Genomic DNA, 24,783 nt, shown 5'->3' on the forward strand with positions numbered 1-24,783 from the left:
ATAAGTACACGACAAATAATCATGGCAACCACATGTTCATATTTTATACGCATACGGTACTTTATACATACACATAGAATACACAAATCTCAAAATAACACATGCATATCTGGAACGCAAAATAAACATAACATTTGACATGCGAAATCTCATCCATAGCAAGAATAAACCATTCACTGGCATTGAAAGCCTTGAAAACCATAACCTATACGATTAAAGTCCGCACCTTAATCTAGAAAAGAACACCGAACTGATTTCAGACGATATGTCTTCGTCAACGGCGACAGGATAACCTAAATCAAGAATAGAAATGAGCTACAACACACAAAGACTATTCTAAGCTCTAACACAGATTAGGGTTAGGTTAACTTACCCAAAGATGAACTCAGAATCGCCGGAATAATGATTCTAAAGCGGAGGTTCAAGGATGAAGAAGAACAGGAAAGAATCTAAGATGCTTCACCAACTTCTCTCTCACTTTCTCTCTCTTTTCCTTTCTCTTTCTTAGCTAGGGTTAGGAAATTCGTATGGAAAAGAGAGCTAGGGTTTTAAGGTCTATAAATAGGCCTAACATTGATGAAAATAACCCCAGGGCCAAGGTATACTTAGGGTATAACCAAAACCGGCCTCTCTCGATCCAACGAAGCACTTCTGGTGGGCTTATTACCACGAAAGGTCGGACTTAAGCTCACTGACCATGGATCTAGGTCAAGCTGAGTTTTCGTATCAACCGGATCTTCAAATCAGCCGTGGCGGACCACACTCAATTCAACGGTCACCGAATCTCAATGTCCACAAGCACAAGGACATGCCTGAGCCACTTTCCCTGATCAGAGGGTGAAATTGGGTCAGAATCCAACGATCAGATTGCTTAAAATCGTCGCGCAAGCGACACGACTCAGATTTCATAAAAGCTTAATAAATTTCCAACCGTTCTCACACTCTTCACTTCCGACTCAAACAAATCAACCCAGAACATCACATGGACTTGATTTTCGAGATGATGGTCAAGCCCAACATGGTGACCGTAACAGCCTAAGATCATCGCTATCGGACTTTCGACGCGCGGTCCAGGTCCGACCCAGATCTTCCGAAAAATCTCAAGAGCGACTGGCTTTAGCGATGAATCCCAAATTTCAGAGTGACATAGCGCTAACTATTCTACAGGTTTTGAACCATGCAGATACAATTTAAAGTGATTGATGCAAATTTCACAAGCAATCGAGTATAGTGCTAATTACCCCAAAAAGCTACTAAGGAAAGATTAGCACAAAATTTTCAGGGTCATTACAATCTACCCCCCTTAAAGAAAATTTCATCCTCGAAATTCATACCTTCTCATATTCCTTAAGGATCTGAGGGTAGCTCTTCCTGACCTCAGCTTTAGATTCGCAAGTAGCCTCTTCCTCACTATGATGCATCCATAGCACATTCACAAGAGGGATAACCTTGCTACGCAATACCTGCTCCTTCCTGTCGAGAATACGCGTCGGTCGTAGTACATAAGTGGCATCCTCACTCAACTGCACCTGCTCCCAACTGATAATATGCGAAGGATCAGGAACGTACTTCTTCAGCATAGAAACATGAAATACGTTATGCACGCCCGCAAGAGGTGTGGGTAAAGCAAGGCGGTATGCTACCGCTCCCACTCGATCCAGAACTTGAAATGGACCAATAAATTTCGGCGTCAGCTTCCCCTTCTTACCGAACCACAGAACTCCCTTCATAGGAGAGACCTTTAGAAATATATGGTCTCCAACCTCAAGCTCAAGCGGTCGACGCCTCGTATCAGCATAACTCTTCTACCTACTCTGGGCTGTCAGGAGTCGATGTCGAATGATGTCAACTTTCTCTGAAGTCACCTGCACCAATTCCGGGCCAAGCAAACTACGCTCACCAACTTCTGCCCAGCAATGCGGTGCTCTGCACGGGCGACCATACAACGCCTCATAGGGAGCCATGCCGATACTCGCCTGGAAACTGTTATTATACGCGAACTCTGCATACTGAAGACAATCATCCCAACTGTCCTTGAAATCTAAAACACAAGCTCGCAACATATCTTCCAAAATCTGATTTACCTGTTCCATCTGCCCATCAGTTTGTGGGTGAAACGCGGTATTGAACTTCAACTTCATACCCATCGCTTCCTTGATAGGAGTCCAAAAGATAGATGTAAATCGCGTGTCTCGGTCCGACACAATTTCCAAGGGAACTCCATGTAGACGTACAATCTCCTTGATATACAGCCTATCCAACTCGTCTGCAGAGTTTGTGACTTTGATCGGTAAGAAATGAGCCGACTTGGTCAATCGGTCCATGATCACCCAAATAGAGTCATTTCCCTTCCTCGTTTTCGGCAACCTAGAAATAAAGTCCATAGAGATGAAGTCCTACTTCCATTCTGCTATGGGCATGGGCTGCAGCAACCTAGGAGGTCGGCGATGCTCTGCCTTGACCTGCTGGCATGTGAGACAATGAGAAACAAACTCAACAATTTGGACCTTCATATTGTCCCACCAATAAGATCTCCTCATATCTGATACATCTTCGTGCTACCTGGATGGATCGCAAGCTTAGAACTATGGGCTAACTCGAGAACCTCCCGTCTCAGGTCAGGGATGTCAGGAACACATAACCGGCCACGAAATTGTAAGCCCCCATTAGAACTAACACTCCAGTCGGAGTTCTCATCTGTACCAACCTGCTTCCTCATCTTCAGTAAAAGCTCATCATCTGCCTGAGCTGCAACGATCTTCTCGTCGATAAGGGGCTGTACACGAATGTGTGCGATAACCTCATATGGCTCAACCACCATAAGCTTCTGCTCAAAATCTCGCATAAACTCCAACATATCTCACTCTGCTATCATCTGCGGAGCCGCAAACTCAATAGCCTTCTTGCGACTCAACTTATTTGCCACAAGATTCGCCTTACCCGGATGGTACGAAACATCGAACTTAAAGTCCTTCAATGTTTCCATCCATCGGCGCTACCTCATATTTAAATCACGCTGCGTGAAAATATACTTAAGGCTTTTGTGGTCACAAAAGAGCTCGAACTTCTCACCATAGAGGTAATGTCTCCAGAGCTTTAATGCGAAAATGACAGCTGCTAACTCCAGGTCGTGAGCAGGGTAATTCTCTTCGTGTTTCCTCAACTGACGGGAAGCATAAGCAATCACCCTGTCCTTCTGCATAAGGACACAACCCAGACCAATGCGAGAGGTGTCAGTATATATAATATACTTAACCCCTTGCTCTGGCAATACTAGCACAGGGGCAGACGTCAACTTTTCCTTCAGCTCCTGAAAAGCTAACTCCGCCTTCTCATTCCAAGCAAACTTCAAATCCTTCCGTGTTAACTGCGACAACGGTCTGGCAATCTTCGAGAAGTCCTGAATAAAGCGTTGATAATAGCCTGTAAGACCCAGAAAACTCCTTACCTCAGTAACTGAACCAGGCTGCTTCCAGTCCTGCACTGCAGTTACCTTATCCCTTCCTTGGACACCACATGTCCCAGGAACTTGACTTCCTCCTTCCAGAGATCACACTTCTTAAACTGTGCAAAAAGATAATTCTTCCTAAGAGTATCCAAAACCGCTCTTAAGTGCTCCTCGTGCTTTTCCCGGCTCGCAGAATATATCAAGATGTCATCGATAAAGACAATGACAAATCGGAACAGGAATGGCCGAAACACCCTGTTCGTCAGATCCATGAACACGGCCGGTGCATTCGTAAGACTGAACGACATCACAAGCAACTCATAGTGACCGAAGCTAGTCCTGAAAGTGGTCTTTTGCACATCCCCATCCTTGACGCGCAACTGATGATACCCAGACTGCAGATCAATCTTCAAAAAGTACCGTGTCCCCTTCAATTGATCAAACAGATCATCAATCCTAGGCAAAGGGTACTTATTCTTCACAGTTACCAAATTCAACCTGCGATAATCAATACATAATCGTAAGAAACCATCCTTCTTCTTCACAAACAAAACAGGTGCTCCCCAAGGAGACACTAGGCCGAATAAAACCCAAATTCAACAAACCATCTATCTGCTTCCTCAACTCCTCTATTTCACTCGGAGGCATACGATAGGTGGGTAAGGAAATGGGCGCTGCACCAGGCATGAGATCGATAGCAAAATCAATCTCGCGCTGAGGAGGTAATCTAGGAATCGACTCAAACACATCAAAAACTCCCGAACTACCGGCGTGCTAACTAACACCAATTCAGCCATACTCTCCAACAGAGAAGTATAATAATCAAGACGAAAAGGGTAACTGACCTGAACTGGAAAAGTAACTGTCTCGCCCTCAGGTCCATGGATGGTCACCGACCTTGCTTCACAATCAATCTCAGCTCACATCCTCGTGAGCCAATCCATACCCATAATAACATCGTAATGATAAAGGAGTGCGACCAAGAAATCAACACGGATCGATCCACTTCCTAGATCGACCAAACAATCCATACAACGCTTATTCATAGCAGAGAAAATTCTCGTAGCAGTAGTAAGCGTCACTCCTTGCATAGGAACAGATCTCAAACCGAAACGCCTAACTGCCGCATATGATATAAGAGAAGTAGTGGACCCTGTATCCACCAACATAGAAACGAGAATACCTTCAATGTGCGCTGTCACCTCGAAGGATCTCGGCACCAAGTCAGACATAGGCGCTTCAGCTGAGAGCGCATGAACTCGAGCCTACTGCTGACGATTCGGCAGAGGAACCATGGGCCGTTGAGGTGGCTTGAAGCTAGGCACTGCAGGTCTGAAGGATGGATGAGCTGGCGCTGAACGAAGAGGTGGAGGACAAATAATCTGAGGCATCAGACGGTTAATCCTCTGCGGTGGAGTAAAACCACTGTCCCGCATATGAGAGAAGCAAAAACGGTTCAAATGCCCCATCTTCCCACAATACGAATAGCGAAGATCAGCTTGCATCTGCTGAGCGGGCAGCACTAAACGCCTAGGAGGAGAATCTGCTCGCGGCCTCTTACCGAGAAAAGGTGCACCCTGAAAATTCGGTCACGGCCTAGAAACCATCGGTGCTCCCATACGGGACGACCTGTCCCCATCCTGCTCTGCTTGCAAGGACATGCTCACCAACTCCGCATAAGAAGAAATGCTAGCACAGTATATCTTCGATCGGATCTCAGGCCTCAATCCCTCAGAAAATTGCCGCATCCTCATCAGCTGATCGCCCAGAATCAAAGGCACATATCGACCCAGCTCAGTGAACCGGTTTTCATACTCCGTCACCGACAGCCCTCCCTGGCGGAGGCGAAGGAACTCACTCTCCTTCTCATGTCGGTACGTAACCGGGAAATACTTCTCGGGGAAGCGTGCCTCAAACGCCTGCCATGACCACTCAAAACCTTTCTCGACAGTGCGAAGAACACTGTCCCACCATAGACTGGCCTCCTTCTCAAACATGAAGGAGGTAAGCTCAATGTGCTCAACCTCAGAGCAGTGCAACGGTCTCAGCATCTTAGAGATGTAATCGATCCAATATTCGGCCTCCTCGGGTCTATGAGAACCCGCAAAAGTAGGAGGTCGTAAGCGCTGGAATCGCTCAAAAGTGCCGCTGGCACTGGTGCTCCCAGATGGAGGCATAGGTGAAGCAGGTGGAGTCGCCCCCACTGACTGAGCAAAGATGCTAGCCATGGAAGAGAGGAACTCCTGCTGGTGCTGGTGCTGCTGGTGCTGCTGCTGCATCAACAGCATCATCTGCTCAAGCCTATCAGTAGGCGGAGCAGACGAAGATGCACGGCTCGGCTTAGGAACCGAGGGCGTGACTGGAGGAGCCATAAGTGTCGGCCCAACACTGGCATGAGACGGGCCCACCTGTGGATCCGTCTGGCTATCGCTCAAGGGAGGAACCCCAACAAGCGACTCGACCAAGGAGAGACGAGCTGAAGACTTCGAACCCTTAGGAGGCATCCCTACATTCAACAGACGATGCAACCTGTCAGATTCTACGTCACATAATCCATCCACACAACATTCACAGCACAACTCCAAAGACAAAGAACATGCATTCCATTAATCAAAATTGTCGCAAGACAAGTAGTGCAGCATTACATGAATCACGATAGGAAAGCATGTGAACTACAACATCTAACACTTCAAGCAACAACAAACAACTGCAAACAACTCCAACTACAAAGCCAACAACTGCTACACATAGAAAGAAACAACAAATAAAGCAAAGGACAGCTACAACAACAACTACTCGTCGGAATCAGGAGATGGAGGCGGGGCACCCTTATCCTGCAAGCAACACAGGATAGACTTCAGAGTTCGAGTCACCTTCTTAAACTTATGCTTCACAAGGCCTCGAAGATCCATGATATCCTAGTATAGAACAGCCTGCCCTTCTTCAAGCCGAGCAATACAGGCATCTCTGGCAGCCTGATCTGCGCTCTGCTCTGGTGCCACAGGAGGAGAGCTCTCACTCGTATCCTGTGCCTCAACCTCTTCCTCGTCCTGCTCTGTTTCTTCCTCAATCTCAGCACCACCTTCAGCATAACTCTCTTCATCATCGCTCTCTGACTCATCCTCACTCTCTGAGGCTTGTTGACCAGAACCAATCTCCATCTGCTTAAGGGTCGTCAAATTAATATGACGAACAAGAATCGGCTTCTCTGCTCCAAGCTTATAGCCAAACTCATGTGCAAGCTTACAAATGAGGTGGCCAAAAGGAAGCGATTTGGTCCTCCTAATTGAACGAGCAATGAGAATAATCTGGCGCAGGATGTACGTCGGCACACACAACTTCGCTTCTTGCCCCACCTGATATAAGAAATCTACCATCAGGCGCGTACACTCGCTGCGATTGCTCCACCTTGGATATACATTGAACGTACACATGTGGTGAAGCAAGCGAAAGTCATCCGTCATGTTGATAGCCAGAAGACTCCTATTAGGCTGCCACTCGACCAGACGACTACACAAGGACCGGGTGCGATGGTCTCTCTCGCGCATACTGTTCAAATTCTTCTCACTGGCATGCACCTCACCAAGTGGCGCATTCAGGAGTCAGGATATCAAAGCGACGTTGACTGTAGCTTCTCGACCACTACCACAAGGAATCTTGAACTGCAGAGGCTCCAGCGAAGGATCACGAATATTGGCATAAAAAGCTCGAGTAGTACTTGCATTCACGCGATACTCACCCTCAAACAAGGGACACCAACCAGTCCCTTTCAGGCACTCCAACAACAAAAACTCGCCATACAGCCGCGGATCAACATGAGCCTCAAAAAGGACTCTACGGCCTTCATAGACTCCATGCGATAACTCCGCCAACAATGTTCTACCAATGGGAGCTCGAGGATCAAGGTCCCGCTTAGTCTGAAATTCACGAGTGGCGGACGTGCTCGCGGCGGCACCTCTCGGCCTCCGTGCACGGGTTGGGCGGCTAGGCCCGGTTTCATCCATGGGCGCTCTCTTCTTCCCCATCAAAGAAAAAAGGGAGGAAATGGAAAAGATGGTCGTGATAAACTCAAAGAGGGCCATGAGAAATGAGAGAAAGAGAGAAATATGAAGAAATGAAAACTTTCACACACTTGAGAGCCCAAATGAGAAGAAAAGAAAGGACAAATAGCAATGGGGGTGAGGGTTTTGAGATGGGGTGATGGGGTTTGCACGAAAATGGAGGAAGAAGAAGATTTGGAAGAGATTTGGAGAAGTTTAGAGAAGGATTTCAAGAAAAGGAGAGCTAGGGAGGGAAGTTTGTGAAGGAAATAGGTCTTAGAAGGGGTTTTAACCAACGAACCATGGAAGGGTGGGCCACACTAGGCCAAACAAACGTCGGCCCGAGCCGGCCCGCTGATCGGCGAGGCCTCGCCGAGCCGGCGATGGCATCGCCGGTCTCTGGACCATCCGGCGATGCCTCGCCATTTGGGCAAGGTCCTCCTGGTCCCTTAGCTCCCAAATGATGTGGGTCCCCCCTGGGCCCCACTGGAAATGCCCCGATCAGCCCCTTTGCTTGGTTCAACGCCTATCTGGCCATTCGGGCAAAAATCTGATACAAATAAAGATTTCTTAAAGATTTAAAGGTTAAAATGGGATGATAGACCATCTAGACTCATTAATAGATGGTTTATGAAAGGTTTTGGGTCGCTGTGTGTGATCAGGAGAGAGCATAAACTTGATCTCAGTGATCGTTTTTAGTAAACATTCACTGATAGAAGCAACAGAACACAAATACACAATCTATGATAGACTCGCACCCAAATACACTAAAGTGGCGACAGTGTGCAGTGTGTGACCATAACCTAGGTCTGATTTAATCCAAAACATGCTCTGATACCAACTTGTAACGCCCTGAAATTCGGGGGTCGAGCATAACTCAGCTCCCGAGTTCCAAAACATCACTTATGCAACATATTTAGTGATGGATGTATGTTGTCTGTATTAGTGCATAAAACATGGAATAGATTAAGCCAAAGTACAGATATAATTCAGGGATAAGTGAAGGAAGCAAGTAGAAGACTTAAAGAAATATATGTGCGTACATGTGCGAATCCCTGAAATACATACACATACCAGGTCATAATGTAAGTGCCGCTATCAAAATTACAAGTATCAAATTACATCATTTAATTCTCAAAAGAAATCCCAGCATCCCGCGCATCAGAACAAGGCTCACTAGAACCCGTCTGAAAACTGTATAAAAGAGAAAGCAGCCTCATCATCATCAATCTCCCGCTCTGCCTCAGAAGTCGCCTCAACATCTGCAACATAAGCAAATAAGACAGAATCTGGTGGGTGTTTAACACCGCCCCAGAACATGGGAGTGAGTGATCAACTCAGTGGAACAATAAAGCACAGGTTAACATGTTATCATTTCAATCAAATAGTAATGACAAAGCAGAACAATTAAACAAGTCCTAAGTACTCTTGTTAATGCAAGGATGTATGCAGAATGATGCGTGCCCTCACGCGTACACCCTCAACATCTTCATCTTACATTACGCATGACATCGCCTCAAAGTGCGCCACGTCTACAAAACACATGCAAATGCGGTGCATGAATATGATTACCAAGTGGTTATTAGTCCTTTTCATACAGCAGTATTGGGAAGCTAAGATACCTTCCTCATATCACCATCCAAACAGTGATCCATTCTAGGGTCGTCAGTCCTAGATATCTCATACGATCATATGTTTTCAGGTCGTTACAAAGGGCTCGTCACCAATCAATGCATGCCTATCATACCTTCGTTACCACCATAAGGCTCGTCACCTCAATGCGGTATTCATGTATGCTTGAGGTCACTACAAAGGGCTCGTCACCAATCAATGTAGGCCGACAGCACGAATATAGTGTCCCATACCACCATAATCGGCTCACGAATTTGGTTGCTCACTGGTCACTACGGGGAGGCTCGTCACCCCAGCGTAGGCCGACAGCTCCACCACGGTGTCCCATACCACCATGTCCGGCTCATGAGACTTAGCGGATCAAGGTACCATGGTTAGTAGAATTTCACTGGTAAGTTCGGTACCCTAGATTCAAACAGTAGCGTCCATACATGGTGAACATACATTGGACAATCGGGTTACTTGACGAACTCGACTACCACGAGCGCACATTGGGTTGAACGGCATAGAGTGCGCAAACACTCCGCGTGGCCAAACCACTGCCGACAACTCTAATACGACTCGAGTTCGTCTAATCACGTCCTACATGGCGAAAACAATCTCAGCCACGAACTTAAAGCTGATTACCGATTTCCTGGACTAATACATAGTCCCACACACATTCCTCTACAACAGATATTCATATCTACAATTTAGAATAGTAATGGAACAACAACTCAAATCATGTAGTACATGAGCATTTAAAGAATATCAATTTAACATGAATCCTTACATAAGTAATACTTGAAATTAAACAACAAGAAATGTAACTTGCATGAAGGAAATCATACACACTAGTAGGAGAGTTGAGAATCGCTTCTCAACGCCCATACTAGGTTGATATATCACACTTTAGATCATTCAGACATTTCTACAAACACTTAGAATACATAATACAACATACATGACGTATGTTGAAATACACACATTTGGACAATTCTTTTTACCAAGGAGTTGTAGCACATACATCTAGCATAAGTACAGGACAAATAATCATGGCAACCACATGTTCATATTTTATACGCATACGGTACTTTATACATACACATAGAATACACAAATCTCAAAATAACACATGCATATCTGGAACGCAAAATAAACATAACATTTGACATGGAAATCTCATCCATACAAGAATAAACCATTCAATTAAAGCCTTGAAAACCATAACCTATATGATTAAAGTCCGCACCTTAATCCGTAAAAGAACACCGAATCGATTTACGAAAGTCGTCCAAGGGACAGGATAACCTAAATCAAGAATAAAATGAGTTACAACACACAAAGACTATTCTAAGCTCTAAAAATTAGGGTTAGGTTAACTTACCCAAAGATGAACTTAAAAGTCCGAATAATGATTCAAAGTGAGGTTAAGGATGAAGAAGAACAGAAAGAATCTAAGATGTTCACCAACTTCTCTCTCACTTTCTCTCTCTTTTCCTTTCTCTTTCTTAGCTAGGGTTAGGAAATTCGTATGGAAAAGAGAGCTAGGGTTTTAAGGTCTATAAATAGGCCTAACATTGATGAAAATAACCCCAGGGCCAAGGTATACTTAGGGTATAACCAAAACCGGCCTCTCTCGATCCAACGAAGCACTTCTGGTGGGCCTATTACCACGAAAGGTTGGACTTAAACTCACTGACCATGGATCTAGGTCAAGCTGAGTTTTCGTATCGACCGGATCTTCAAATTAGCCGTGGCGGACCACACTCAATTCAACGGTCACCGAATCTCGATCAGGTCCACAAGTACAAGGACATGCCTAGGCCACTTTCCCTGATCAGAGGGTGAAATTAGGTCAGAATCTAACGGTCAGATTGCTTAAAATCGTCGCGCAAGCAACACGACTCAGATTTCATAAAAGCTTAATAAATTTTCAACCGTTCTCACACTCTTCACTCCCGACTCAAACAAATCGACCCAGAACATCACATGGACTTGATTTTCGAGGTGATGGTCAAGCCCAACATGGTGACCGCAACAGCCTAAGATCATCGCTATCGAACTTTCGACGCGCGGTCCAGGTCCGACCCAGATCTTCTGAAAAATCTCAAGAGCAACTGGCTTTAGCGATGAATCCCAGATTTCAGAGTGACATAGCGCTAACTATTCTACAGGTTTTGAGCCGTGCAGATACAATTTAAAGTAATTGATGCAAATTTCACAAGCAATCGAGTATAGCGCTAATTACCCCAAAAAGCTACTAAGGAAAGATTAGCAAAAAATTTTCAGGGTCATTACATTCCTAGTGAGGGTGGCTAGCAGTGAAGTGTGATCTGACGTGGGACCCATCCTCGCTATTCATCTGTTTGGGTGGGCCACTCCGTAGTGTATGTTTGTATCCAGATCGTCCACCGTCCTTGGACGGTGGGACACACCCCACGTGTGGGGCCCTCCTTGATGAATGTGACCGTCCAAGCCGTCCAAGGGCTTGGATGTCATATTGATATAATATATATATTATATATTATATATTATATATAATATATATGTGCATGAGGGTGGCCCTATGTGGGACCCACCTTTGTCCCCTTTAATGCAAAAGTTGCACTGATAGCTACTTATATATTATATTATATTATATATATATATATATATATATATATAAGGGTGGGCCCTACGTGGGACCCACCTCTGTTCTCTTTAAAGTAGCTGTAACTGCAACGTACAACAGCTATGTAGCTATTGTGTACGTCCGGCTGGTGGGACCTACTATCCATTCACGTCAGTACACTCCATGGGTCGCAAGTGATGTGTATGATCATCCCAACCGTCCTGATAGTGGGACCTGCACCTGGGCAGTGTTTGGATGGTGCTGACGCACCTGGATAATGTTTGGATGGTGCTGATGCACTTAGGCAATGTTTGGGTGATGCCGGTGCACCTGGACAAGTTTGGAAGGTACTTCTTTATATGGACAATGTTTGGGCAGTGCTGGTCCTCATTGATGGGCCATGAGCCCCATGTATTTATAGTGTACAATGATACACATGTTACACCTACAATTATTGAAATGATTTTAGTATGGTCCAAGCCACTTGAGGACCATTGGTACGGCTCATCCATGAGGCCCATCATGATGCATTTTGGCCCATGGGCGGGCCCCGCCTATTTGTATTGTTAGGCTCAGATCCGTGGCCCATTTGGTGCATATGAGGCCCAGGTAGTGTGGCCCATTTGTTGTATATATAAGGCCCACATGTAAGGCCCATGGTGATCCATTTGATTCGGCCCATTTGACTCGGCCCATTCGATCGGCACATTTGATTTGGCCCATTAAATCAGCCCATTTGAATCGGTCCATTTTGATTCGGTCCATCGATTCGACCCATTTGAATCGGCCCATTTTGATTCGGCCCATTTGATTCGGTCCATTTGAATCGGCTCATTCGAATTGGCCCATTCAATCAGCCCAGTGCGATGTATGTGAGGCCCATAAGCGAGGCCCAATGTAGTGTATATGTGGCCGTTACATTGTGTATGAATTCTTTACATAGGCCACTCATTGGGAGCAATGTTGGTTAGATGTCCACATTGATGAGCAATGATGGTTGGATGTTTACATTGTGACCTTCTCTTAGGCCTTATTAGGCCCATCCTCATCATTCCCTTAGTGGGTTAACCCAAATAAGTGGGCCCCATTTGCCATAGATGGATGACTCCGTGCTATCGGATTTGATATAACCACGGCCAAGTGCCGTTCTTTATACTATGGTTGATTGGCTGATCATCTATGGGCCCCGCTTTGTTTATCTACTGATTATCAGTGCCGATTATCGAGGCCGATGCTGATTATCAACCCTGAGTATCGGTGCTGATTATCAATTCCGATTATCGATCGATTCCGATTGTCATGGCCGATTACCAATTTCGATTGACGTGACCGATTTACCGATTTCAATTATCGATCGATTCCGATTATCGTGGCCGATTGCCGATTTCGATTGACATGACTGATTTTTCAATTTCAATTATCGATCGATTTCGATTGTCATAGTCGATTGCCGATTAGCGATTGAGGCCATTTATCTTGGCCGATTGCCGATTAGCGATTGAGGCCGTTTATTATGAACGATTACCGATTTTGATTAACGTGACCGATTTACCGATTCTAATTGTCGTGGCCGATTGCTGATTAGCAATCGAGGCCGTTTATCATGACCAATTGCCAATTCTGATTGACATGGCCGATTTGCTAATTCCGATTATCGATCGATTCCGATTGTCGTAGCCAATTGTCGATTTTGATTGACGTGACCGATTTACTGATTCTGATTATTGATCGATTTCCATTGTCGTGGTCGATTGCCAATTTCGATTGACTTGGCCAATTTGTCGATTCCGATTGTCGAGGCCGATTCCAAATGTTGATTCTGACTGTTGAGGCTGACCTCGATTGTCGAGGCCGATTTTGATTGCCAAGACCAATTGTCGAGACTTATATGATGTACATGCGACCCGTAGTTGAGGCCCATTGTGACACGTATTAGGCCCGTGATGCATGGCCCATGGGTAAAGCCCACTATGGTGTATTCATGGCCCATGGGTAAGGCCCATTGTGATGTATTCATGGCCTATGGGCAAGGCCCATGGTGATATGTATTAGGCCCATGAGCAGGGTCCACCTGTTACGTATATGTGGCCCTTGAGTAAGGCTCATTGTTTTGTATATTAGGCCTTTGTGTGAGGCCGTGGGCTCATTATATGTTTGGCTCTATGTGGCCATTCCTTGGGGGCAATGTTGGTTAAATGTCCACATTGTCGAGGCCGATTGTTGATGCCGGTTATTGATACTGATTATGAGTATGTGACAGCATAGCATCATAATACATGCCCATATGCATCATCTGCATGTTTGTTATGAGATGTGATTGACCATTGCATATGCCATAGGGCAGGTTGTTCATGGGGCTCCCTGATAGGCGGAGTTACCCCACATGAGAGCACGACATGCACAGGATTGATGCATGATTGGACTGTGTGACTCATGCATCTCACATTTATGTGACATGACCACCGTACGCCCTAGTGACATCAGGGTCGTAGCCTTTACAGGTATTTCGTGGATGGCCAGATGGGACACCGGGAATCTGTTCTACATGGGGTGCTATAGATATCCTTGGGTGAAAGTCCTAGAACTTCCAGAGGTTGCTTCAACGTCTAGACCGAGTGGATGCATGAGCGCATAAGGGCCGTATACCGTTAGGTCGCATCTCCCACTGTATCGTGGTCGGTTGGAAGGGGGTACGGCTTTACCTGCCCAAGAGGAGGGGGCAATGCTAGGCTGAGTCTAACCAGCTCGAGGAATGAGTCCGCTATTGACGAGCCGAGCCGACATTGGCAGACAAATAGTGAGGTCTCTTCCACTCACCTTGTTGCGCACTATGGGGCGACAACCTGGTTTGGAGTGTAATAGACCCAGGTGCTTTTCAGAGAGGAACCGTATTGATATGTGAACTTATTGAGTAGGAGTTGCATACTCATACATTTTTTTCATTCACTATCCACTCAGGCTGGTGGTGCGCAACTAATTGTTGTGTACCTTCGCATGGCCAGGATTTTGGTTGGGCGCGCGACTAACCTGAGATCAGGAGTTTACCACATTGAGTCTGACTATCCAAATTTAGGTATGGGACTGGTTTGGATAGAAGTCCCTTGTGATGGACCCCATAGCCTGCGATACTACGTACTATCATCCCGATTTCACTCCCGCTTGGTCATTTCATTCGCACCGCATATTACATTGCATCTGCAGTACTTAAAATTTTGGGTTGCCATGTTTCTGCATTAATATGGCCATTAATACTCATGCCTTGCATCGCATAGCCTTGGTACGGCTGATGACACTCATAGACTTATCAGTATATTTCTGCTTATTTCGATATTGTATGATTTATGGCATAGTATCCTCGGCATCTAATATTTGGCTCACTTTGACTCCTCATTTGTATAACTAACTTGCATTGTGTACCCTGATATTGTATGACTTATAGACTTGTCAGTACTTCCGCTTACTCTGATTACTCTGATATTGCTTACTTGGCACTTACCTTGTACACACACTTTCACCACTCACTAAGCTTTCTATAAGCTTATGCACAATAGATGCGTGCAGGTGGCGTTAGGTTGCAGCAGCATTGAGCTTGAAGCATGTAGCGGACTTATGGAGCTTTGATTTTTGACATATGTATTTCCCTTTCAACACTGTATTCAACTGTTTATATTAGTGGATATGTGATGATGATTTTGCCTTTGTGATTTGAGTAAACTTGTGGTTATGCTTATTATGAGTTAAATGTATATTGAAAAATCCTCCTTATAGGATCCCAAGATCGGAATTTGGAGTATGGACGTTGGGAGCCAAGAATGGGGTACTACGGAGGCTGTCAGCACCAGAATTGATGATCGAGAATTTTGTGAGCCTGGTTTCCAAGTTTGGGGCGTGACATGCTCCCCCTGTCTTCATGCAGCTACTCCCCCTAACACCTGTACCATTATTCATACATAAATACACACAATTTTCTCCGTGGTGGGATTTGTTCTCCCTTTTTTGTCAGTCATTGGCAAAGGGCAATATAGAAATACTAGTTGACCGAAGTTGTAGCATAAAGATATGGGAGAAAAATCTCTAAAATGCATAATCAGTAAAAGACAAATGTATAACAGATAATGACATCGCTATTTGTATAAAAACCATTTATGCATACCAGGTCAAAGGAGAGCTGTGATTTTAACAGAAAATAGTAGTGTAGCTTTAAATGACATAAATCACATACCAATTCTCAACTGTTAAGGTATGTGCAAGAGAAGACAATCACAATTCATACTAGCATTTCACAGAATCACATGCATAATTGAGAGCAAAGAGACATGGCAGCAAAGTTATATGAATTATCAACTAGCCATCAAAAAAATATCCAAAATAAAAATTGCCCAAGCTTGGCAGTATTTCATCATCCATTTAAATCAACACAACCAAATATCTACCCTAACCATGGCCTTACAAAAAAAAAAGTATTTTCCTTATGCGGAGGATATTCATAAACCATACAAAAAAAAAAAAAAAGCGCTAGACTTTTCATGTTAGCTAGCCACCACATACACACACAAGACCGCAAGACATTCAAAAAGATATCCATGCCCATATGTGCAAATGAGTAGTTGATGTATGTAGTGGCATGAGAGCTGTCGACTCAAAAGTGCTGGAGCCGAGGAGGATGGTGTTGTATCATCTCGACAGCATGTCAGCAGATCAACGAGTTGCTAGACAGAGTGTTATACGCTAAACACCATTTAAAAAATGTCGAGAACCGCTCATCATGTCTTTCCAGCTTGTCCTCTATTCGAGCCAATCCACGCTGCGTTGCCCCGACCCTATTTTAGTGAAACTTGAAACGTTGGGTCTGAGCCGAACCACTCGGAGCTGGAACTTGTTGTGGTTCTAGAGGATCTCCACCTGGTGGCGCTACACCTTCTCCCATCTCACCTCCTTCATGAATAGCTTTCTTAGATTGTTCTTCTGGATAGGAATGAAATTTAAGGTCCAGTTTTCGAATATTGACTTTGTTAAAATGCTTGAGAGGACGCTCAGGATCGTCTATCCGAGGAATACCGATTGTCACATGAATGATGTGAGGAAAGGGCAAATGAACTTCTCTGGACCAGTGGATGACACTTGCCATTTGGTGAAGGATCAAGGTAGGCAGACACAGTTTGACTCTAGTGGCAACACAATACATAACCATGACCATGAATCTGGTAAGATCCGCTCGATTGGGTCCTTGAGGGTAAGCGTTGGAGCAGAATATTCCATGCAGTACTCGGTAGTTAAGGCGCATGTATTTGGCTTTCAATGCATTCCCTTGGTACCATGGAATATCTCTGTCCTGACACAGGAATTTGGTGATTGTGGAGTGAGTGATAGGGTTCTCAAGGTCAAGATCAGACAACCCAACTGGAGACAAGGTAAGACCAAACATACTAGCAATGGATTTCGTAGTGATGTCAACGCTATCATCCCCGACACTTAATGTAATGGACAGTGGATCTAAGACTGGAGAATGACAATATGCAAGAAAATGGTAGGTTCGCTCATCATGACTTGGACCACCGAAATCAAGAAGGGGCAGCCAGTCGATTGCATCTAATAAAGGTTTCACATTGTAGGGTTTGATGCATTCCCTATCAACTCTACATTCATACACCAAGCGCCTCCCTGCGTATTTTTCAAGAATATGTGGAGGAGGACCCACAACAGTATGTGGCGGTCTAGGTGCCACAGCCGGAGCTTCCCTACGAGACAATTGCCGAGTAGAGGAGCTCCATGGGCGTGCAGGGGATCGTTGAGACTGAGCCCTTCCTCTTTCTCTTGAGGCCACGAATTTCTTTCTGGTAGGCCTGGATGACTCACCAATGTCAGGAGACTTTCCTTTCTCCTTACTCATTTGAATAACTTAGAAGGAAATGTCAAAGAAAAGGAATTTGACAAGATTGAAGATTATGAGGACCAACCCGAAATTTCCAAACGAAGGTTGTTAGTCAATCTAGAAAGGCCCTAACACATTGAAGTATATGTTGAGGATTCAAGAGTATGTGCAAGCGATTACCTGATTTAAGTCACCCTAGATGGCAGACGGTCGACAAGAGATGAGAAACACGGAAGAAATTTCCAGAGAAATCGGTTAGGGAAGCAAAAATGAATTTTTCCCGCTCTTCCGCTATTTATCGGGTGGAGACCTTCGATATCATTGAAGTTTTATTCGATGAGATCGATATACCCCATTTGATGTTATCGAAGAGGTCCTCGATAACATTCTAGAACATGTGACATTTCTGATTCTGAAGGGGCGTCGATGATATCGATATTTGTTCGATCTAATTGAGGATTCATATGATTCATCGACAGACTTATCGAAGAGAAGGTGTATAGCATTCATTTCAGTATTTCGATGTTCTTGCATATATGTATAACTTAGTATATTTTCATATCAATCTGTATACACATCAAAATTTGTACACACGTTGTACCATCCAAAATTAGTAATGTTTATGCACAAAAGTAGTTCTTAAGGTATAAAAACCTCTGATATGTCATGATAATCATAAAAAATGCATCATTTTCATGTATTCATCCAGACTTAGATGCGATAGCCTGGACATGTTTTCCATGCTCAATTGTTTACTAAGCATATGGATCAAATTTTCTATTTCCTTTAATGACATAACAGTGGTCACTGGTGCGAAGACCCTCCATAACAGATTTTCCTGATAAGTCCAGGATCTTGCACTTTAGTTTGTCAAAGGTAACCACATGTTTGTTGTCACATATTTGAGAGATGCTTAAAAGGTGATGAGTCAATCCATTTATGCAGAAAGCATTCTCCTTTTTTAGCATTTCCATTCCTTCTATGGTTCCACACCCTACTACCTTAGCGGTGCTTCCATCACCGTAAGTGACTATCCCATCATCAAGATCTGAATAATTTGAGAGAAGGGATTTGTCACCAGTGACATGTCTTGAGCACCCACTGTCTGGATACCATTTAGTACTATTGCTTGTTGAATGATTCGAGTGAATAACAAGACAATTTTTCTTTTCTTTCACTACCTAATTTGTGACTGGATTTCTTATTATGGTAGTTTTTGCTTCATTAAGGATTTTGGTAGGCATGTTGGGTAATTGCACCATGTTTCCTTGTTTCATAAATTCATTTGTTTTCTGATTTAGTTCAGCCACTTGATTCAATAGCTCCTTCATTCTCTTGGTCATTCTGGGTGGAGATGGATGAGTTCCTTTTGCCATATTGTTTAGTGGACTCTTGGTATTCTGTATTGATTTTCTGATTTGTTTGTATTTACCAGTATGATTCGGATCGGAATTGGATTGAGTCCACCTAGGAGCAATACATTCAAATTTGAAATGACCGGAGTCTCCACATGAATGACAGATAGAAGTAGCTTTTGTGTTACTTCCTGATGCAACTGATTTCTCTAACATTGGTGCTGCATTTTTGGATTTTGATTTGAATTTATCATATCCTAATCCACTCGTCTTTCTCAGGTCCTCCCATCCCTAAGAGTTTTTCTAATTTTTCACTACTCTGGGAAAATTTATAATTCAATTCAATAGATTTTTAGCATTTTTCTATATAAAACAGGAGTGTGTGATTCTCATTCTTTAGATGCACATTTTCTTCTTTTAATAGATCAATCTGTTTTGTCAGTTTTGATGATTCAGATTTGAGAGATAGATTGATTCTTTCCAACTTATCATTTTCAGAGTGATATTGTTGTAGATCATTGATTAGGTGTGTATTGGCTTTTTGAAGTTTTATCTAGATCCATTTGCAGCATTTTATTTTTATTTTCACTAATCCCCAGTCTTTTAAGGATATTGATGCTATTGATGCTATGGATATAAAGTTGATTATAGGGATCCTGCAGTTTATCCTTCTCTTCATCTTCTTCTTCTTTCTCTGTCTCCTCATCATCAGCTGGGAATGATTCAGTGGCTTGAGGTTCTTTGATTTTCTCAGTTTCTATGGGAGTGTTGGAGGTTGTAGAGACCATAAGAATTTTCAGGGATTTTTTGTCTCAATCACTCTCTGAGTCACTACATTCTGAATTTGACTCTTCAGTATCATCCAATGTGGCTACCATTGCCTTTCCTTTAGTTTTCTTATTTGGGCATTCAGTGGATAAGTGTCCAAACTTTCGACAAATGTAGCACTATGGTTCTTTGGACTTTTTACCAGATTTACCTATAAAATGTTTGTTGTCCAACTGTCTTCCTTCAAATGGTCGGCCACAGTTTCTATGGAAGAATTTTCTGAACCGTTGAGCCAACAGAGCCACTTCCTCATCTTCATTCTCCCTTTCACTTTCATCTTCCTCATTTGTATTATTCTTTGAAGTTTTGAGGACTGTATTTTTGGGTTTAGGAGTTTGCTTGAAGTGTAGTTCAAATGTTTGTAGGGAACCTACGAGTTATTTTACTTTCATTTCATCCATGTTTCTACATTCTTCAATAGTTGTAACTTTCAAGTTGAACCGTTTCGGTAAGGATCTCAGAATTTTCCTACGGATTTTTGAAACCGGAACTTTTTCTCCTAATCCACCCATGGAGTTGTAGATGATGTTCAGTTTTGTGAAAAACTCCATAAAGGTCTCATGTTCTTCCATTCTGAGACTTTCAAACTGTGATGTTAGGAGTTGCAGCTTAGATCTTTTTACTGTGCTGGTTCCTTCATGAGTTGTTTCCAACAAGTCCCATGCTTCTTTAGTTGTACCATACATACTGATTTGATTAAAGACTTCTTGGGACATAGCATAGTAGATAGCATTCATTGCTTTAGCTTCAGACGTTTGTTTTTCTTTATCAAAAGTTGTCCACATTTCTTTGGATTTTGGTTTGGTGATAGTTGTGTCATTTTCAAGTACTATTTGTTCGATTGGTGGTACATATCCTTTTTTAACAATGTCTCAAACATCATGATCCAAAGATCTCAGAAAGTAGTGCATCCTAGCCGTCCGGTATGCATAATTTGATCCATCAAATACAGGAGGTCTAAGTACATATGAGCCCTCTCCTTTGGCCATATTACCAACTTCAGTCAAGATCACTCTCTAGGCGGTGAAGCCCTTAAGAGAGACCCTCTCTAATACCAATTGAAATTACGGTAATCTCTGCTTCAGTAGAAGTGGGAATATGCCAAGATGTCCTAGAGGGGGGGTGAATAGGGCTTCAGTAGAAGTGGGAATATGCAAAGAATTCACATGCCAAAAATTTAAGGAAACCAAGTGAGGAATGAAGAGAATTAAAGATTTGAAGTGAAGAAAAGGAATCCTAAAAATTGATCAGAAAAATGATATTTTAAAACTCCGGGTTTAAAAAAGAAAGTCTGAAAATAATTTCAAAAATAGACTTCGATGACATTGACAATTTCAAGAATTTTGGGCTAAACTTGCTGGATAGTTCTAGATGATTTTTCGAAGACATTGAAGTTTGCCATCGATGCTACAGTGACTGCGTAAATTTGAGGCAGTTTGCGAACTTTTTCAAGACGGTGCGAAAGTTTGAGTTGCAAAACTATTTAAATGAGTCCCTAGGCTATTCCAAATCATCTTATAGGGTTTGGAAAGGGAGGGAAGGCCTAGGTGGAGTACCGACAACATTCTTTCACTTCGATTTTTTCACAGTTCTTGTAGATATTTTAGTTTTTCTTTTATTTTTAAGTTAGCTATGACTAGCTAATCTCTTAGCTAGGGCTAAGAGGTAAAGTTATAGTTTATTTTAATCATTCCTTTGCTTTGATTCAAGTATATGATGAATTCTTATTGATTTATGGTTTGAATAAAATGAATATTTTCAGTTTTTTTTTAATGATTTATTGTAACTCAAATTACAATAAATGTTGTGATAGCTTTGAATATCTTCTTAATCTATTTTGAGAAGTGTGTGATTTGTAAAATTCGTGATTCACCATCATCTATAGGCATGGTGGATGGTTGAATTCCCTACGATTATCACATGGATGCTTCATGAGAGAACTATGTTAATGAAAAATTCAGATTTTTGGGTTTTTACTGATTTATCATTCAACTGGATAGGATAGGATTCTAACTCCATTTGTAGCTCTTTGAATAAAGGTAGCATCTTAATAACTATATGTGGATTCTTGGCGCTCTAGTTTCCCTTTTATTATTGATTGCTAATTATCATTGATTTCTCAATTCTTCATATTATTAGTTTAATCTAATTCCTAGTTCTAGTTCTAGTTTATTTTAAAAAGACACACATATAAGTCCCTGTGGATTCGACCTCGGTCTCATCAATTAATTACTACATCGCAGCCCTGCACTTGGAGTTGCCAACATTAGCCTGTGAAAATCACTTGAGGTTTTATTGTGGTAAGCCTATGAAAATCATAAGAACTGTAAGAGAAGTGGATGGTGACACATGTGACACCACATTCTATGAAAACCTTAAAAATAGTGGAAAGCCAAATTACGTGGAGTAGTAATTTTGGGAGTAAAGTAGGTGTGTGTTAAACACTGAACCACTATAATTCTCTGTGTATTATGGTGATCGTTAATCTTATTCTCTGCTTTTATTATTTTGAAAGATTGGTTTTAAGGACATTGTGAAATAAAATTGTCCTGCCTAAAGTTTTAGGTGAAGGTTGTCCTACGACTTAATTGAAATCAAGGTTTCAATATCTTTTGCGATTAAGAATATATTTTCTGCAATTGATTATTAGGAATTGGCTTAGTCCTATTCACCCCCTCTCTAGGACATCTGTAGCTTATCTTTCATCATGTAGACATGGATAAAGAGAAAACATAAAAATCAGCTTGATCCAAAATTTTTGTAGCCCTTAAGCAGTTATCAACAGTAAGTGATCAATTCTCACTATTTAGTGTGGTGTAGTTCACTTGAGCTTTAGATATGCTCATTTTTGGTCTCATGCCCTAGGGCTTGTTTAGATTCATGAAAAGCATGAAAAAGGAAATAGTGTTTCTTGGGAAGCTTTATTTGCAGGAAATTATAGGAAAGGAAATATTGTTTCCCTTGTTCGCTTTTCAATATGATTTTCATAGAAATTTTGGATTTATTTTCAAGTTTGTTGTTTGGCAAAAAAAATCTTGAATTTTTTATTATGTAGTCACTAACACGTGTTAAAGTAGCACGTGTGACACAATTGGGATACTTGGAGATGAATAATGGCATATGTGGCATACATGGCATACGTGAGCACTTAAAGCTTAATAGTGTCAAGTGTGGTACATGTGAGGTATTTGAAGTTGTAGGGTGGCATATATGGCACAAGACATGCATGGGAATATTTGGCATGTGGTCATCAAAGCTAGATGACAATACTTGTGTACATTGGCACCATTTGCACATGACATATTTCGAGATTGAAGATGGATGGTGGCATGTGTGGCACATTGGTGCATTTAGGGTGCTTTGCACATGTGGGGCAGATGTAAGATGAATGGCGGTACATGCATGTGGAAGACTAACAAATGTAGGGTGCAAGAGAAGTGGATGGTGACACATGTGACACATTAGCACATGGGGGCTCTTTACATACGTGGGGCACAGGAGAAGATAGATGATGACACATGTGGTATAGTGGAATGTGTGTAAGCATGGCTGAAAGTGGATAATGTCTCATTTTGCACATTGGCACATGTGAGGTAATTAAACATGGATAGTGACGCATTTGAACTTTAACCCTTGAGAAACTAATTTTCCTTCCATTATGAAAAAAAATGCATTTCTTATGAGTTAGATTTATTTATTTTCCAACAAAGATAAAAAGTGAAAAATGGTGTTTCTTATAATTTCCCACAAAAAAATAATAATAATAATAAAAGCTTTAACAAGCAAAGGAAAGCTAGTTTCATAGAAAACATCATTTCCTTTCTTATGCTTTCCATGAATCCAAACAAGCCCTAAAATAAGTTTGTAGAATGGATAAATAGCATCTATATGACTCATACATCAGGGTGGATTTCACAAATTTTACACTATTTTGCACCAAAACATTAAACCTATCAATATTAACTTTGAGCTAAGAGCCGTAGTAATAACTACTTTATAAGGTATTTTACGTTGTAACATGGAATTCAAACCAGCCTAAATCTAAGGGCATTCTTGGCATTTAGGAGAAATACAGAGGCCACCTGTGTGACACACGTGCATATCCTACCATCCGTTGGCTCAAAGTTTAAAAGGTGGAGCATGAATCTTAAGTATCCACTGCTTCGCTGAATTTCAAACCATCCATTTTCTCACATAGGAGTGGCCCATATTATGAGTAGATCAGCTTGATTTTCAGATACTCCCCAGCCTATTAATGGCCAGAAGTTATGTGTTGGTCATCTATCTATTTCTCCCCCACACACATACAGTCAGCCACCTATATTATGAGCCTGCCTATCATTTGAACAAGGGGCCAAAATCCTTTACAAAATTAGATCTCTTTGGGGCCCACCATGCGGTATATGCAAATCAACTCCGTCAATCACCTTTGCTCCTCAATTCTAGATCCTAGGGCTAAAAATCATCCATATCCACAACTTAGGTGGGCCACACTAGGGGAACAATGGATATGGTGTAAGGCCCGTATCCTAGTCCGTACCATTCCTTAGACTCCCGCCATCCTTCCCGTTGAATTCTGACAACTCGTGACTTGTAATCGGTGTTTGCACTCGACCCTAAGTCACATCATGTAGATCTATGTCGACTCGACTCGAAACTTGTACTCTAGCGACCGCATCGTCACCGCGGTTCTAACGCCGCGTCTCACACTCCAATGCAATACCCAGGTTAAGAGTTATGGGCCCGTATATATCTGAGAAAACGCCGCATATTGTGAATTTCAAGAGAATCTCTACCACCTTTGATATCAATCAATCAAGTACTAGTCAAGTACACAACCCATGCCTCTCTTATCCCTTTCTTACCAATAAAGACAAGCAACCATACCCTATGCCACCTCACCCCCCACACGTCAACTCACTCTTACACACACCCATCCCTCTCTTCCACCACCCATCCCTCTCATCCCATCCTTCTTACACAACACCACTCCTCTCTCATTTCACTCCATTCTC

This window comes from Magnolia sinica, chromosome 5, assembly GCF_029962835.1.
Source record: "Magnolia sinica isolate HGM2019 chromosome 5, MsV1, whole genome shotgun sequence".
NCBI lineage: Eukaryota > Viridiplantae > Streptophyta > Magnoliopsida > Magnoliales > Magnoliaceae > Magnolia > Magnolia sinica.